We start from the raw sequence: 12844 nt of genomic DNA on the forward strand, positions 1-12844 counted from the left end.
CAGCAGATTTGGATTAAAATTTGTCTGTAGGTTTTATATGATAGATTATATAAAATGATACTCAGGGAATTCTTTCCCCTTTCTCCTTCACTCTACAAGTGAAGATAGGATGTGTCATAACACTGTTATTTGTTTGTTTGCTTTTAGCTTTGGAGCCTGTCCTGTAGACCAGACTGGCTTCGAACTCATAGATATCTTCCTGCCTCTGTCTCCCAAGTGCTGGGATGGATTAAAGGTGTGTGTTACCACAGCCTGACTCTCACTCTTCTTATAGCTGCGTTTCATTTCTTATTACAAAGGTAGAAATTATTGAGCAAAATTCCCTCTTACTTAAAATATGAGAGACAATAGAATTCTCTCTTGTTCCTTTTTTTTTAATATAATTTTTTTATTGAAAAAAAAAAGATTTCCGCCTCCTCCCCGCCTCCCATTTCCCTCCCCGTCTCCCTTTTCCCCCCTCCTCCCTCTCCTCTCCCCCTCCTCCCCACTCCTCTCCCCCTCCCTCTCCAGTCTGAGGGGCAGTCAGGGTTCCCTGCCCTGTGGAAAGTCCAAAGTCCTCCCCGCTCCATCTTGGTCTAGGAAGGTGGACATCCAAACTGGCTAGGCTCCCACAAAGCCAGAACATGAAGTAGGATCAAAACCCAGTGGCATTGTCCTTGGCTTCTCAGCAGCCCTCATTGTCCGCCATATTCAGAGAGTCCGGTTTTATCCCATGGTTTTTCAGTCGTAGTCCAGCTGGCCTTGGTGAGCTCACAATAGATCAGTATTACAGAATCAATTGTCTCATTTCTCTAAGACAAAACTAGATTTTTTTTTCCTTTGAATTTTAGTTTTTTTTTTTTTCCCCCCGAATGACTCAAGTAAATGCCTAGTTAAGGTAAGGGAGACGCAGAAGATAATGTGTTTATCATTGATCGCAGGAATCACTTTAAGGTTGCTCATCTATGAGCTCTGAATGCAACTGACTGCAAGTCTCTGTTTCCTTTCTTTTTCTTTTTCTTTTTTTTAAACACAGGTTAATGGGTACCTGCTGGGACAGGAGCCCAGTATAATTACTGCTTTCCCCCAAGGACAAATGGTAAAGGAGGCTTCGGAGATCTCTGAAGACAGTCTCCAGACCTGTGCAGAACACTGATTAATGGCAATCAAGTTGCTGGCCCTTCAGAGGACAATGAGCAAACAAGGGAGTGTCTATTAAGTTTCAGTTGACAGACGCTAACTAGAGTTCATGTTCTAATCCCTTGCCATTACCTCAAGTGCATTGCAACTGGCATTCTCTAATATGCTTTCCTTTTTATATAGTATCATTTTCAGCCATTCATACTGACTACCACTTCAATAAATTTAATGAGCAGGAATTTTCTTCACATAAATTTCATAGAGAAAACAGTGTTTAAATATACATAATTAGGAGCTAACTATAATGTTTCTGTTATGACATGGTTTTAAAGTATCCTTATAAATGCAATATGCACTTGCTAAAAAACCTAAAACCAGAGTTTACTGTTTTCTCACTTTTCAATGACATAGGTTTGTGATATACGCTGATTTGAAAAGAGAATTTCAGAGCGATGAATGAATCATATGAACCTAAAAATTTCTATTTAACTCTTGACAGCATACACCATTTATGTGTTCAGATTTCATGGGGGAAATGCTACTCATAACGTAGCTATTTATGATTTTCAATTATTGTTCCTCTACTAACTCAAGCAATATTAATACCACAAACTCAAGCATTGTGTCACTATTCGAAAATGAAATCATTTCTGGTTTTGATTCTCGTCCTAAGATGCAGCTGAAATATTATAGGTTTGCTGTTTCTAATATTTCTTACTGGTCTCTCAGGGCACTGGTCTCATTGATGATGCTGTGTTTACCTTCTGCTGTCTTAGTAGATTTGTGTAGTGTAGAATTGCTGCATAGCGTTGTTTTCTCACAATAGAAATTACCAGTCTTTTTTCTTCTGTATAGTTTTATTTTCAAAGAAGGAAGTAGGACAATATTTCAGACATTACTTCAAGTTCTACTCATTTACATCCTTGCATTCCTGGTATTCGCTGTTTCCTTGGCTCATTTTATATATCAGAGTCAAGTGAGCTGTTCTTAGAAGCTCTTATTTTATGCCTTATAGTATCCATCATTTGATCACACAGACACACACACACACACACACAGAGAGAGAGAGAGAGAGAGAGAGAGAGAGAGAAGTTAGCAGCATCACATTAATTCCTAAATTTAAACAAATCTTTAGATTGACACCCAGTGTCCTCCCCACTTGGTTCCTATCTTATCTCGCAAGGCGTAACTGAATTACCCCCTCAACAAATCTCTGGCTCTACCTATCCAGTCAACCTTCTGAACTCTCGTCTTGCCAGCCTCAGTCTTGACTCTTGCCTCGTGCTTTACTATTTCTTTTCTTTGGACAATTTTCAACTCTCCCTTTTAACTGTTTAGTTTGATTTATGTTGCAATGTCCATTTCAAGGTCTAAGATAGTTATAATGTAACTACATATGAAAATTCTAGTTTCAGTGTATTTGGTTCAAACTCATATTTTAATCAAAAAATATAAGTTTAGATGATTTGAAAAATAGCTAAGAGTTATGTGCAGACTAATAGGAATTCCAATTTCTAAAATAGAACAGAAAGAAGATAATAGAGGGATGATCACAGTGGTCTTTATGAAGTGTTGAGATAAAAAGTCTACCAAGGGAACAGAAGAATAAATTCTTGACAAAATATATAAATACACTCATTAGTGAATACAGTACCTGCTAAGCAGTTTTATTTCATGTCTATCATGCAAACAATCTTGTTTATTTGGAAGGATGGCTTACACTATGGGTGAAAGCACTTCCTGAGAGGCCAGCAATGTACATGTGCTTTTGTTTCCTTCAGTATCCAACACGGTGAACAGACGGCTTCTCTGGAAAGCATAGGCTCACATGGGGGCCTAAATGCTAACAATTTACCTGGGGGGGATTCTGAGGAAGAGGAGAGGGGAAATAGGATAGGGGAAACCAGAAAGGTCAAAGAGCCCGTTCAAACAAGATGTGCCAATATGTCAGCCCGTGTCTTACCGAGGCTGAGTACCACTAAGGATTTCCTCTTGAGGGAAAAAGAGGAGATCATTTATCTCTACTTTTCCGAATTCTGTGGATCAAAGACTTTTTCTAGTTTTGTCCTGTTGAAGAAATTGGGACCTCATAGTCTTTTTGTCAAAAAAGTTCAAGAAAGGAGGAAGACCCGCAGACTATGAGAAACAATAGTTTGAGCTAAGGGATGGTGAGAAGAAAGACAGCGCATGGGAAGCGCCAGGAGAGGACCCAGATTTCATCGGTTCATTGTTAAGACTCATAGTTTGCTAATGAAATTCAGAGACAGGCAATTTTGTCAAGTAGTGCTGCGCTCATCATCCTTTAAATCAACACTAGTAGCGACAATTGCCACGTAGCCTGCCTTCCGTACTGCTTTTGGGTAAAGGCCTGTTCTTTAGAGAACTAAACCGCCATCATACATTTCCAAATGTGAAGAATTCAAACCCTTCCTGATGAGACACATTTCACAGTACGCATGGAGGTATATTGAGCCCTACAACTCTTCTGAAACCAACAAGAGAGGCCATTAGGGGTCTAAACTGCAGCTTGCAGGGGAACTGTTTTACACCGCAGGAAAACCCCTCAGCTGAGGTCAGCCCTGGCGGCAGAAGCTGTGGAAAGCCCGTCCTGACATTCTCTTCTGTGTGGTTGCACTTCTCCAAGTTGAAAGGTCTTCTCAGTGCTTTTCTCGCCCTTCCACCAGCCCCATATCAGTTCCGAAGCCTTTGTACCTGATCTTGGAATGTTTGCCTCATCTAACCATTGCATACGTTCATTGTGCTACGTGGGAGACAGATTAAAAATTCTTGGGAGCCTGGATTTCATGGTATGATTCACATGTTTATTGGCAACCGGTCTGAGCATATTTTCACATTTTCCTCCGATGCTGTGGTCCTCAGTGGCATCATTTGCTTGGGGCAATGCTCTTTTTGCCCTGATGGTTTCAGATCCCCCCATGGAATTCTTGGTATTATTCCCAGCTCGAACTGCCCTACACCATCTCTCTCTCCACTGAGAATGTTTAGAATGAACTAATTACAATCATTCACGTCTTGACTCCCCGATGCTGTTGATGAAGTTTACAGAGCCAGGTTTGTTTACAATTTCAGATGGTAATCACAAGAGTGTTATGGAGGCTTTGTTTAACGTCAGCTGCCTAATGAACATCTTAGTTCCCTTATCTTCAGTTTGTCTTTTACTGGAGACAAAGCCAGTGTAGCTTGTAATCAAGTTGATTTGTGTGGAAGCCCTGGAATTGCCACCCATCTCTTAAAAAAAAAAAAAATTAAACTTGTTTTTCCACCCAGCTATGGAAATAGGTGAAATATGTAAGACTACTTGCTTGAGGACATGAAGACTAAAACCTACACAAGTATAATGGGTGTCAAAGAATCTGAAATTTTGGAAACAAATCTGATATTTTGCGAGCACTCTTCTTGACAAAAATAAACCACATCTCTAATTTGAAAGTTTGCAAAGTTTGCAAAGTTTATCAGGTTTTTAGCTTTGAGGAAGTAAATTCAAATCCACAAAATTTGGGCGAACCAATACTCCATAATTACTTTAATCTTTGCTATTTTTTATTTGTTCCATTTTCTCATTAACTAGTGATACATTGTATAACTCTCTTAAGAAACTCTCCCCAAGATCCTCCTACCCTTGAGCCAGGCTGTATAAGTTGTCGGGAGAAAGTAACTAGCTTAAATTTAGACACTTGGCAAAGCCATGGATAATTCAGAGTTTAATTAGCATCTACAAGTGCAGACACAGGATGCACACTGGCTTTGTATAAACAGAATAAAAGATCTGAGTGAAGATGCAGATGAATGAGAAAACAAATGCACAGCAACCATTAAGCATTTACTTTGTGAATTCAGAAATTAGTCATTGATTTTACTGCTGTATTTTAAGTTTTTGTATAGAAATTGTTATCTCAATTTACTTTTGCCATATTTTGGATATCTCTTTTACAAAAACATTCAAATAATAATATTGTTATACTCATTTATAGAATGAAAGTTTGTCTATACTCAAATAAAATTTATAGCTCTTAATAAAAATTAACAAACTTCATTCCTTTGATGAGGAGTTAAAATTTCCTTGATTGTGTGATGGAAAATTGAATAGAGATAATCTCCCACTCCTTCATTTAGCAAGATGTTGAAAATAACGAACACTAAAAGCCTACCTACTTTTGTTTGTCCATTGATTGTGTGACACATGAACCCAAGGCTCAGCTAAGAGAACTAGGATGTGACAGATAATGTCCTCCCTGGGATCAGGATCAAACTGGCTTCTACTCTGATTCGTTATCAAAGCCAAAGTACATATAAGCTTACAAATGTAAAATGGCGAACATCCTGGAATGGATACTGTAAAGTATCATGAAATTAGTAAATAAAAGAATAAGTAATGAAATTATATGACATATTGCTTTCAGGTTCTTCCTACAGGTCTTATTTCTCATTATAAAAGATAGAATAAGAATAAATATAAAAGATAGAATAAGAATAAAAAGTTAGGAGTGGAAGAGGTGATTTCCCGACTAGTGCCAGATGGCCTGCCCTGAAAATATACATACAATTAATGCATAATAAATTACACAAAACTACAAGACAGACCCTATGAATTTCAAAGACCTTAAGATATTTCCTAACAGATGTTTAACAAGTATACATTTTGAGTAGGAATATTATATTGTACGACATTTTATTAGGAATGTTTAAAGGCATTTAAGTAAAAATATAGTATCTATTTAAATCACTGTGTATCCAGGAAGATGACAGAAACTCAGGGGTGGAAAATGTATTAGTGGAAGAACAGGGAAAATCAAGGATCAACAGAGAGAGAAAGGGGTTAAAGAAAAATACATAATTAAACAGTAGAAAACAATGTTTCCATAATTCCATTTTCTACATTCAGTTCTAAGAATTGGAAAATATCTGGAAATAAGGTATTTACACATTTGTCAATAAGATATTAAGTATGTAAAACCAAGTAAATGATAGTAAACAAACATGGAAATCTTTTGCTCAATAAATCATTATTTAATTATTAATGATTATAAAGGTATTTAATGATTGTCAATTAGTCCTTTAATATGTAATTTTCTATTTTTAATAGGTGCATTATTTTATAATACCACTATTACCTGTAATAACTTCCATAAATAAAATAGCAACATTCCTATGTTGTTATTTTAATACAGTGTTAATTTTTTTCACCTGTCTGATTCTCTTGTTCATATTTATTAACAATATAAAAATCTTTCATTTACCATATTTATGTAAAATTTTAATTCCTTCCTATCTTGGGTCCATAAAGAAAATAATTGTGTGCAGACCACTATTTGACTATCTTAGTGTCATAACATTTAATCTTGATCTCCCTTGTTTGAAATATCCAGTATAGAACACACATTATTATTTTATCTCAAACTTAATACTTGAGATTTTGTGTCTTTACAGCAATATTAATAATGCGGTCATACCTGTGAATGCTTTTCCATTTGGACTTAAATTTGCAATAAACAAATACCACAGCCTTCATACTAAGGGACCTGAAATTATTAGATAAAAGCATGTGAATATATTGCAATATTTAATTCTAAAGAGGTAGATTTGTAAAATGGAACTTGGGTCTGTCCTTGACAAAGTGTAGGAACTTCGATTCACTATGGTTCACTGAAAATTCTTTGAGACTGAAGACAAGGGATTATGCTCCTCTGTTAGTGACATATAAGTGTGCTATGTCAACCCAGAGTACTGCTAATATTGTACCATAGTTAAGAAAGGGTGTGTTAGTGGCAAGATATTTGAAAGAAAAATAAGACATATAGTCATCAGTCACGATGAGTTGTTATTGTTTCAACATAACAAGCAACAACTTGTTTCGCTAATGTGTTTTTAATGGTGTCATAAGGGCTCTGCTGGCATTCCAATCTGGACCCAAAAGGTGCAGAAGGATTTTAAACTGTTAAGGATGAAGCTTGGACAAAGCGTCAGTTGTAAAGCAATGCCTGGTATGCAGGGCACGGCCTGGAGCTGATCTCATCCCTTCACGTCTTAGTTCTTCCCTCCTACCCAGTTATGCATAGGGAACAAAACTGTTCATGAACTCTTATTATTTCTGGATCATCTTGCTGCATTTAGTATAATGACTTAATTTAATTTTCCCTTTGCTATATATCACAATGACAGCATTACACGTCTAAGTTTTTAAAAAATATTTACCACAACGCTTTTGCCTTTAAATTTGATGGATAAAATTTCTTACAATAAATACAAAACTTCCTTGGGGTTTTCAAAAAATTATAGACACAGTTTATAATTTCCTTCTAGCATTATGGAATAACATGATTTAAGATGCTAAAGACATTATTTTCTTAAAGATAGATTTAATTAGAAAGGTTGTCTAGAAACAATCATATCACAATAATGTCTTTCTGGAATATAACTAATAGAGATTTCACTAGCCTACGTAGATCATCACTTCCTGTGGTAGAACGAACAGATTTAGTATATTAAGAATTAAATGTTGTCATTTAACTATAGGATATTAACAAAACCATTTATGAAGTAAGAGAATTTTTATTTTTCTATTGTAAAAATTGATGTCTATGATTATGCCTTAGTGTGATTATACAACAAACAGACAGTGCATTCTCTGAAAAGTTCATCTTAAGGGAAAACACACAAGTAATCAAATGATTTCAAGTGAATTTCAGTAAGTACTGAGATGCACAAGTAGGATAGAAGCACACAAATTCTTTCAAGAATACTAACATGTCTCCTAGTAATATCAGAAGGTATATTCATAAAGTTTCGCTAACATGATTGCCCAAACACAAGCTAAAGAAGAATGACAGCAGGGTCAGGCCAGATGGATGGGAAAAGTCCACAGTGCCTCTCAACCCTATAAAATGATCTCTAGGCAACTGAAGAAAGTTAGGAGTGGAAGAGGTGATTTCCGACTAGTGCCAGATGGCCTGCCCTGAAAATATACATACAATTAATGCATAAACTGAAAAGATTGTTTTGGGGGTATAAATGTATGTACATATACATATACAATACAAAATACAATTAATGAATACAGAGGTCAAGGACTTGAAGGAGAGTGGGTAGCATCATAAAGGATATTTGGAAGGGAAGAGGGGAGAAATATTGTAATTGTATTATAATTTCAAACGCAAATTTTAAGAGAAGATATACTTTTTATATAAATTTATAAAATATAAATTTTAAGTGAAGAAAGAGAATATAGGATAGTGAATAATGAGCCAGCTGTGAATTATATGGAGATTAGCAAGAGTTAGAACAAAAGAGACAATCACAGGGGCACGGCAGTGAGGGACTGGGGACATTTCAATAAGCCTGACATGTAATGCAATGGAAAGGGGCAAATAATAGAGGAAGCTTAACTGGGGAGATAAAAATTCTATTACCAAGTCACCAATACACCCTGCTATTTGTGGTTTAAGTCCCATACTATCACAAAGATGAAATGTTACATGATTAAGACCCCGTGATCATTATGAGCCCAAGGAAGAACATGAAAATATTCCCATTTCAGATATAATACTAATGTGAGAAATCAATCTGGGAAGGTATGGGGAAGGGAAGCTACAAACACAGGGAAACAGATTATTAAATGCACAGCAAAAAATACTAGGGGACTTATTGCCTACGTGCTGCTGGGAAGGGACAGTGAAGGGACGGCCATGAGATATGTGTATATCATGAATCATTGAACTCGGTTACTAATGAGGTGGTTGGGGATGAAAGGTTTGTAGGAATCCAGTGAGATCGCCAAGTTCTTTGGCCAGACACTTTAAAGGTGAAAGCATGATCCAAGTGGGCTTTCTGGACTAGAGTAAACGTGTTTCATGTGAAGTGTCACGGGATCTGTGAGTACAGATAACATTAGGCAATGAATTTAGAGACTCTTTTTAGATTCCCTGGTGCTCATATCTAATTCTTTCTTCCATCACGGTGTTACGCCTAATCATGTTTTATGTTAACTGTGACCATTTGTGTTGAAATAAGAAGCTGCTGCGGGGCTGCGTCCCCAACACCCCGGCCGCTTGGCTAGCTCATGCCCGAAATAACAACACACAAACTGTATTCATTTAAAGAACTGCTTGGCCCATGAACTCTAGTCCTTACAGGCTAATTCTCGCACCTGGACTAGCCCATTTCTAATGATGTGTGTAAGCACCCCAAGGTGCGCTTACCGGGAAGATTCTAGCCTACGTCCATCGTGAGTTGCAGCTGCCTGGGAGAGCTGAGCATGGCGTCTCTGCTCCAGCAGAGCTGTCATGTCTCTCCGGAAGCAGAGCAGAGTCTGACCTCACTTCCTCTTCCGCCCAGAATTCTATTCTGTTTCCTCCTCCCATCTATGCTCTAAGCTAAGCCAAGCAGTTTCTTTATTGCTCAGCCAATGAAATCAACAGATTGATATATGACACTCCCACATCACATTTGAACATATAACATCACACATTGTTTATCTAATTATCTGACTCTGTAAGTTCGCTTGAAGCTCAATCGTTCCAAGACTCCCCACTTGTAACAGTTGACTGCTCCTATGACCTTAAGCTAGGCTACTCCTGGTTCTCCTTGTCCATTACCTTCTACTTTCTCTCGGTTTAGAATACTATAATTTGTTAGTCTTATCACAGAATTTAAAATTTTCTAGTGTCTTGAGATATTTTTACTTGTGGCATAATTACATCAACAAACAATCAGTTGAGCCCTGATTTCAGATCCATGCTTGAACCCGATAAGTGAAGTTAAGAAAGTAAGATAGCCTGGCAGTGGTGGTGTATGCCTTTAATCCCAGTACTTGGGAGGGAGGCAGAGGTATATGGATTGCTGTGAGTTCATGGTCAGCCTGGTCTGCAAAGCGAATTTCAGGATGTCAAGAACCCTGTCTCCAAAAAAGAAAGTATATATGAAACAGAGAGGGAAAGAGAGAGAGAGAGAGAGAGAGAGAGAGAGAGAGAGAGAGAGAGAGAGAGAGAGAGGAGAAAGAAAGGATAAGACTAAGATAAGACTAAGTTATTTACCTAAAAGTAATTATTACAAACAGTGCAGGTAAAATACTGACTTGAGTGTCTTCAAAGTTCTTTTACTAATGTTTTATATTTTAAAGATTTATACTTCAGGACCACTGCCTTGCAGAATTTTAAGGCTCCAATCACAATGAAAATAATATTCTCTACTTTGTGATTTTCACCTCCTCTCTTAGTTTCTGTCTAATCATCTTATGCCAAAAAAAAAAAAAAAAAAAAAACCCTTTATCTTTTCTCAAATGAATTAACAAGGCAACCTGCAGAGGCCTATGGTTTTCCAGACAATGTCCTTCCGTCCTTCAAACCATGTCCCCTTACACTAAATTCTCAAGAAATTGCTATTGTCAAATAATTCTCAGAATTGCCTGTTCAGCAGTCTTGCTGGGATACACAGCGTTCACCACATACCCTGGCTCAGCCAGCACTAGGAGGAAGTGATAATTTATAACTTATTCCTCTATTTTTCTTTTTAAAATAATATTTTAAAAGAAGATTTCATAGCTGGGCAGTGGAGGTGTATACCTTTATCTTCAGCAGTTCTGAAGCAGAGGCAAGTAGATCTCTATGAGTTTGAGGTCAGCCTGCTTTGCAGAGTTGGTTCTAGGACAGCAAGAGCTACAAAGAAACTCTGTCTCAAAACAAACAACCAGACAAAAACCTAAAACAAACAAGTATTTTTTCACATTTTATAATTCCCCTCTTTTTTGGTTGTGTGGTTCCACTTCATTTATGTGATTCTAGAACCAATTATAGGACTTTCCATGTGCCTGGAACACACTCTGTCATTGAGGTACATATAATATGGTTCTATAAAAGTTCTTTCCCTCTCTTCCTCCTTGTGCCTCCTCTCTCCTTCCCTTTCCTTTTTCTTCTTCTCCCTATTTCTGAACGCTGGGGATTTTTTCCCCTTTAACACAATTAACTAATACTCATTGGCTCTTCAACACAACCTACTCCGTCTCCATTAGCTGTTACTTCACTGATGTCAGAGCACCAGTAACTGGCCAATTAAAATGACATTATATAGCCATCATCTTGGGAATATATTATTCAGTCTGACCTCCTGCTCCTTCTTAAGATTCCTTTCTTGTGGGGGTTCTGATCTGATTTGTCTCTAGTCTCCAAGGACACTCATTTCCTGGCCTGCTCTCTCTAAAAATAGCCACACTGGGGTTCCTCGGCAGCACCCCTGGCTTCCTGTCACGCCTGTTTACATCTCCACCTGGGTGATGAGGCCATTCCCAGAGCTCTCAATAATAGATTCATGTGAGGGTCTTACAATTTCAAGTCTGATTACAGCATCACCAGAGAGACTCTAATTTCTATCTAACTGACTTTCCATTTGAAGTTTTGAGTGGAGAATACCTTTAGGGAACCTCAAAGTCAAATTATACAAAACAAAAATCTTGATTAGAGTTTAGCCTGACTGCCCCTGCATACATAAATACTTTTTCCCACACTGCTGTAAACAATAGGGTGTCCACCTACTTACCATATCCAGAAAGCTGAGTTTTTCTTAACTTTTCCCTCACCCTGTCTACATCCAGTTTTATTTTCTACACTATGATACCATGACTTTTAGTTTCTCGCCTTATCCTTATATTGAAGCATATCTGTATTCTACTATCTTAAGTCTTGTTTTGTCCTTCTTTTCATTAGATTGCTTTGTATCCCTTTTAAATAATTAGCCAACAAGGAATTGTAAGATCCACTTCCTTTACAAGCCCGTTACATGCCACATCTACTCAGGCACTAACCTGACCTTAATCCATACACCAGCCTGCCCTTAATCCCTAAACCAGCTGCTTTTAATTCCTACAGTGCTCACAACCCACGGCTTATGTGTTGCAATTCTCTCCACATTTCTGTCTTTCTGGTTCTTTGTCTTTAAATTCTTAATTGTTACCTTTTCCTAACACTCGAGTCTAAGCTGATTTAATGGTAAGCTTTTGCTGTCCTGCTGCCCACGGGCACTCTCTAGCACATCACTTAGAGGATTTCTATCTAGAATCATATGAAACTATGTAATTATGCGATATTCTTCTCAATTGCTTCTTTTTTTTGTCTACACATAGATGTAAACACTATGATTTTGACTATTTCTCTGGCTTGTTCTAGCTTGCTTAATCGTAATAGCCCCAGAATAAAAACAGCTTTTGAGATAAAACAAGTTTTCAGTATTTGTTGACTAATTCAAAGGATTGGAATAAGATAAATAGGTTTTACAAAGTGGAAATGGAATAGAATTTGCTCTGTCAGTGAAAACAGGAAGTATAAAATCACAGGCATCAAAGGAGTATTCATTATGCTAAGAACTGTCAACTGCTTGGTATTTGTTGTAGGTGAAGGGCAGACACAAATGAGAAAAAGCAGAAGACTAAACCATCGTACATCAGGCTAAATATTTATTATTTTCTCCTTTAAGTTAGTAACAATGTTGACTTTGTTATTAGCTAGGTAACCTTTCACCATTTATCCAGTATTTACTGCATTTTGAAATCTCTTACCTTTTAAAAACTTGGTACACAACATCTTAGAGACCATTATGACATTTTGAAACAAAACTTGTTTTAGTTGATCCTCCTTGTCCATACTTTGCTTTGATTTTCCTGTGTAGTTACCCCCTAGTTTTCCCTGTGTATCACTTTTTCCAAATTGTGTTTATTCAT

The sequence above is a fragment of the Alexandromys fortis genome, unplaced genomic scaffold (genome assembly GCF_014885135.2).
Source record: "Alexandromys fortis isolate MF-2015 unplaced genomic scaffold, M_Fortis_MF-2015_v1.1 scaffold_38, whole genome shotgun sequence".
In the NCBI taxonomy this organism is placed as follows: Eukaryota; Metazoa; Chordata; class Mammalia; order Rodentia; family Cricetidae; genus Alexandromys; species Alexandromys fortis.